This window comes from Passer domesticus, chromosome 1 (assembly GCF_036417665.1).
Source record: "Passer domesticus isolate bPasDom1 chromosome 1, bPasDom1.hap1, whole genome shotgun sequence".
In the NCBI taxonomy this organism is placed as follows: domain Eukaryota; kingdom Metazoa; phylum Chordata; class Aves; order Passeriformes; family Passeridae; genus Passer; species Passer domesticus.
Genome location: NC_087474.1, coordinates 141278678 through 141284757, shown reverse-complemented (window position 1 = coordinate 141284757; position 6080 = coordinate 141278678).

Below are 6080 nucleotides of genomic sequence, written 5' to 3'. Positions count from 1 at the left end.
GTTATTACCACCACCACTAGAGAGGAATTAGACCATAAATGTGAAGTGGGGTCTTAAAGCATTATATTGAACCATGTTCATTTTCCTTGCACTAGTATTTCACATCACCTTTCAAATTTCCACTTTTGTTGGAACATTGAGAAAATTGCTGCAGAAAAATAATAAAGTAATCATTACAGATTTGATGTTTAAACTTCTAGTGTCATTTTGATTTTGAATTTAAAAACATACTTTCAAATAAGATTTTCTTGTATGACTAAAATAAAATGTTTGTTATCTCTAGTAAGTAAATTATTTTATTTTATTTTCATCAGCTCCTAGAGGAACTGAGAACCACTTTTTGAAGCTGGAATTTTTTTTCCATAGCTAAAGGAAGTTTCATTCTTTGGTGTGTTAAAAATAAATTTAAGAGACTAGGAGAAAAAAAAGACATTTACATTGTTTTATTAAAAGTGCCAAATACAATTGTGGGTACTCTTTTATCATAATTCATTCTGAATTATTAAAAATTACTCCTCACTGCCAAGTGTGCAGGGCACAATGTTGATGGATCTGCACCATTCTGATCCCCCCCTGAGCTAAAGAGCAAACTTTGAGGCACAGAGGAACACAGCCATTGTGCAGAGGGCGTGTGCTATGAAATACCACAGCCTATGGCAGGGAAGTGCATGTTGGCTGGCATGAAACAGTGATGTACCTTTCATACAGCAAGGGAACAGTACAAGGGTATGAATTTGATAATGTTAGTTTTGTACTGAGAATTGTATTGGGAAAGAAAGTGGCCAGACAAGGAAATCTACCTCCAGAAACAAAAAATCCCCAGGATCAGTTGAATCCTTGGCCTGATTCCATCTCTTCCACAAGTGTTATCATATGGGAACTACTCAGCCTGTGAAGCTGGGTGGAGAGCAATTGATTCAGGGCAGGAAGAGGTTGATGGCAATGTGCAAGTGAAGAATTAAAATGTGCAGAGCACTTGAGGGAAAAAATGTTACAATTTGTTTTTCTTCCTTTACTTCATCACCTGAGGCGGTGTAGCCTAGCAGGAAAGGGATTAAAAATGCAATTTTTAGGATCAAGTTAAATTTGTCATGCTGCTACCCTCACGCTGGGAGATGATTAAGGCATTAAAATCTGACCTCTCTTCATTAATTGCTAAAAAAGGGTGGTCTCCCACAGATCCTATTAGTGGAGCTTGGACTGTGTTTTAGCTGCTCTGGTTTTGTGCTGCCTGGTGCACACTGCAGTGATGCTTTTCCTCCTCATACTGTCAGTGATGTTTGCCCTGGTTTCAAAATATGCTACTTGAAATAATGGGAGTAGGAAGTAAAAGGACAGGGTGGGCAGGGATGAAAAAGGGAGGGGGATTTCAGGGAATTTACATTTACATTTACCTCTAAAATAGGTTTAAAATAGTGAAAAGAAACTCTTACTCATAAAATCTATGTGTAATTGTTGTAGGACCCATTATTAATTTTCCCTTTGGTGGTACTGGGTCAGTTAATTTTTTGCATCCCAATAACTATTTCAGTGTTAGGTGCAGAAGAAGCAACAGGAGGTTTAGGAAATGTCCTGCCTCTCTTCATTTTTTTGTGTGGCATCTCTGCTTGTTTTATTAGATGGCATTAAATCCAGTTTCAGACCCCAGCTTTTCCCACAAATCTGTTTTCTTCACCCCAGTAAGTAGACAGGAGATCAGTTTACTGACCTACCCAGGATCCCTGTGGTTCAAGAACATTGTTAGAGGGGGAGAAGAATTTGAATTTAAAACTTTTTCTTTCTAGTAATGTATTCTGTGTATGTGAGGAGAAATAGAAATATTTAGCTGTGTTATACCCCTTTGACATCATCACTCCAAGCTTGCAATATGCCTGGAAGCAAGATTGCCTCTGCAGCTTTCACACTGTTTGTATGACTAAATGATTAAGCATTCCTCTTTACTGCTGTGAACACTTGAAAACTATCATTTGCTTGCCTTGATTTCTCAAATAATTCTCTTTAAAAGTTTTTAAATTTATACCATATAATTTCCAAATTGCATTAATTATGCATTTCTTTCAACAAGGAAATAATAGCCTTCATTTATCTGATACAGCCATTCAAACAAGGAAAGTTTTCAGTTTAGTATTCACAGCTTCCTGGACATGTGTGGGTGATACTCAATATTAGCTACATGTGAAGGTTTGGTAAGATATCTCCAAACAGCTCATAAAAAGAGAGAAGTAAATTAACTCACTCTTCCACTGCATCTATTTCACATTTGAAAATGATTCATTTGAAACAGAACTTCAAATTCCAATTTCACAGAGTCAGAGAGCAAGGCCATGAATTCCCCCATCTGAAACTTTCAATTTAGTCTCAAAATAATAATTTACTAGATTCTCAGTTGTGAATAACTGTAGCCTGGCAGCACAGAAGTTTCCTGTGATGGAGTACTACCAAGGAAATTTTGTGGTCATTCCTTTTCAGCTTTCTCAGCCTTTGAACCACAGCTGGACTTCAATGCTGACCTGAACTTGCCATGGTCCAGTCTCCTTCTCTTGTGAATAGTGAATGCTTCCCAGGGAACAAAGCATAAGCTTTGCATAAGTGGGAAGTTTAGGATCAGTACTCACTAGTGAAAAACCAATACATAGCAGGCATCAAAGTGTCCTCACTGCATGGCATCTCACTGATACCTTACAACTGAAAATTGGGGCAGATGTGCATGTCTGTACAAGGTGCATCATGCCTTTTCTGTGAGCTTCGTGAACAGAAATCTCCAAAATCAGTATGTGGAAAGACAAAACCTCAGGTTTGCCTCATCTGACACACTGGAAGTTCGAACATTCCAAAGTTCATGAGGATATTTGCTGCATTTGTGACTTGAGCAGCAGTGCCCTTTGCTGCTCTTGGAATGCAGTTACCCCATTTGCAGTCAAGGATAGAAAGCAGATTGCAACCACTGCACAGAAGCAGAGACTGGCTGATGGTGGAGCCTGGGTTGTCAGGAAAGTGGGATGCTTGAGGGATAGCATGCTTGCTAATGGCTAGCTGTGTTTGTCCTCATGGAAAATATCACCTACTTTCCTGTGAGTTCAAATAGTTCAAAGGGATCAAAGGAAAGGAGGTAGGAAAAGGGTCATAACAGAGAAGCTGCTGGTTGTTCTAAACAGTCCTTCCCTTCACCAGACTATTTAGAGGGTGCAAAAACCACCCACAGAAACACATCCTACAAAGTATTGCTAGGCTGTGATAGCCCAGCTGAGGTCTCCTTCTTAAAGAAGGTCTGAGGTCTTCCTCCAGTCCCTTTGGGCGTCCCAGGCTTGTTCAAATAAACAGGTAGGTAGTGAAAGAAAATTATTTTCTGGGAAAAAACAATTGTCAGCTGTGCATCAGGCCTCATTTGAGAGTGTTTAAATATCTATTGATTAAGGTGCCTGAATAAAGGACATCAAGTGTAATGTCCAGCAAGGATATTAAGTGTAAGTAAGAAAGGATAATGCACAGAGAAGCTCAAAGTACCTGGGTGGTGCTCCCCAGCAGAAAGCCATTGAGTTTGTCCCTAAAAGGCTGCAAATCAGTCACTGCTGCCTTGCAGAAGCTGACATGGGCACTAACTGTGACGTCCCTGGAAAACTCAGACTGCCAACAGAGCAGTAGCGCAGAGCAGTGATGGATTTATTCTCATTTATCCAAGTCTCTGCAGAGCTCCTCCACATAAAATCTGTTTACCTTGTGCTCTGTTCCAAGACTACACTTTGTTCCTAATTAAGAAGGTAAATCATAAAACCTAGTTATGAAACCAGTATTTTATATAACTAAGTATCATACTGGGTAAACATTTAGCACTTCAGTTGCTCCTGGCAGAGCGAGCCTGAAATTTTATGGCTCTAATACCCAAGTCTTAATTAAAATATCTTTGACTTTTTCCTTTGGATGCATTTTTCTCTCTGTGGGTATTACAAAATTAAGCATGTAAGCATGTACTGCCACATTTTAATTGTTTACAGGTAATTCATTTGTTTTGAAAGAGACTAGATGCTCTATCAGCCTGGTGCAACAGCGCAGGAAAATCTAAATGCAATTTAAAAGGAAGTAGTCAGACACTCCATTAGTTGTGTTCTATATGAGGAAAGCTCTGTAAGTTGAGGAATTTCTAATTCTACATATACAGGGTCTACTCAGTCAACTATAAACCTAGCAAATACAGTATTTTGCTGTCTTCTTTTCCTAGGCTTTTTTTCTGTTCCCCACAGTGCCAGGAGGACAGGAAAAAGGAGATGGAAACTGGCTGGAATTAATTACATTTGTGTTATAAGTGTGTAAGAGCAATCATGCTGAATTTTAAACTATATTTTGTAATCTAAAAAATAAAATGTTCAAAAAAAAGAGAAAAACATCTCCGTTCAATAAGTACTTGTGAATATTTCTAAGTTTCAGCACAACCTTTTGTACATGTGTCTTCCTTTGAGCTCCACTGCTTCTACTGAGCTTATTTGAAAGTGTCACTGAAAATTTACCACAGTACAATTATTCTGAATTCAGCCCCACTCTATAAATGCTAATTCTGAAATTCCTGTCCTCCTGTCCGTGTCTGTCCTCTTTTATTCTGTTGAAACACTGTGGAGCCTAGAGCAGCATCTTCCTAAGATTCCTCCAAAGTTTTGACTCCTGGGTTGGATATGGTCAGTCCAGGGGAAACCAGAACAACTGTGCACCACCCGTGCCCACTCCCAATACCTTTTAGCACTGAGATGTGAAATGCAACTGTAAATATTTTGAGGTTTCCCCCCTTTTAGGTTGGTACACAGCATATGACTCACTGGCTGCTGCACAGAGCCTGTGTTTGCTCTTGCAGAAAGCAGATGATACTGTTATTATGCAAAATCACTTCCACCCACCCTGGTGACTCACCAGCACGTCACCAAACAGGATTTACATCAGTTTCAAAATATATCTTCATTCCCATTCCCACCTCAGCAGATTACTTATTTCTTCCTTCCACTCCTTCTCTGAATGACGACAACGCGGCTGCGTTTTCCTCTCAGAAGCAGAGCAGGGCCCGAGGCTGCTCCTGCCTGGTTGAGCTCAGTTTGCCAGAAGGTTTCACTTACAGATGGAGCAGAAATGCTGGCAAGGGCTGCCTCTCCATCGAATGACCAAGCCCTTTACCTATGATGCAGGTTTGCCTTTCCAGCTGAGATTTTTCCTGCTCTCTTGAGATCAGTTCCATTAATTTGTATCTTAAAGAGTTGATTCATCTGTGAATTAACGTGAGGTAGCACTGATCTCAGCTTGCTGTGATGTGACAGTCTGTAAATGGTGTCTGAAAATGGTGACAGTTGAAGGGCTGCTTGACTTCAACAGATTCATTTGCCTCAGTCTAAAATTGTTACACTTTTTAACTCCGTAGTCAAATAAACTGCAGTGGGAAGTCCGTTGATTCAGGAAAGGAAAACGAAGATAATATTCTTTTAGAAATGTTAGTTTTTCTCCTGTTGTAAGACACTACCTCAGTCTTGTGGAAGCACCTGGTGATGATAATAAATAACTAAATGCATTCTTATTTATTTTAGAAATTCTATTAAATTATGAATTTCATGGTTCTCTGTCTGGCATGTTTTGTGTCTGTCCTGGGTTGATTATATGATGCTTTTATCCCCAGTCGTCTTGTTCTGTTTATGCTGAATAATAAGTTTTGCACCTTTTTGACTTGTTCCAGAGAGTGAAGTGGGGAGGGAAGAAGCGCACAGTTTGTTTTCAGACCCTGCACTCACTCCTCCACGTTCCTCCTCCTGGACTGTGTTGTCTGCGGACGGACAGCCAGCAGGACAGAGCTCTCCTTTGCTTTTAGTGAGTTTTAGCCAGCTTGAGGCAAAGAAGCTCCCTGGACTGTGTTTTTCCTTTTTCTCGGACCTGTTCAAACCTGCCCAGGACTGAGCACCAGCAGAGCAGCGGCAGCTCCGCCGGGCCGGGCCTGGGCCGCGGTGTTTCCAGCCCGGGGAGGGACTGTTCTGAGCTTGTCATCTCTTTTGGAGCAACAAGAGGTTTTATTGTTTAATATTGTTTGGGTTCTATTGTTTAATAAACAGGGGTTT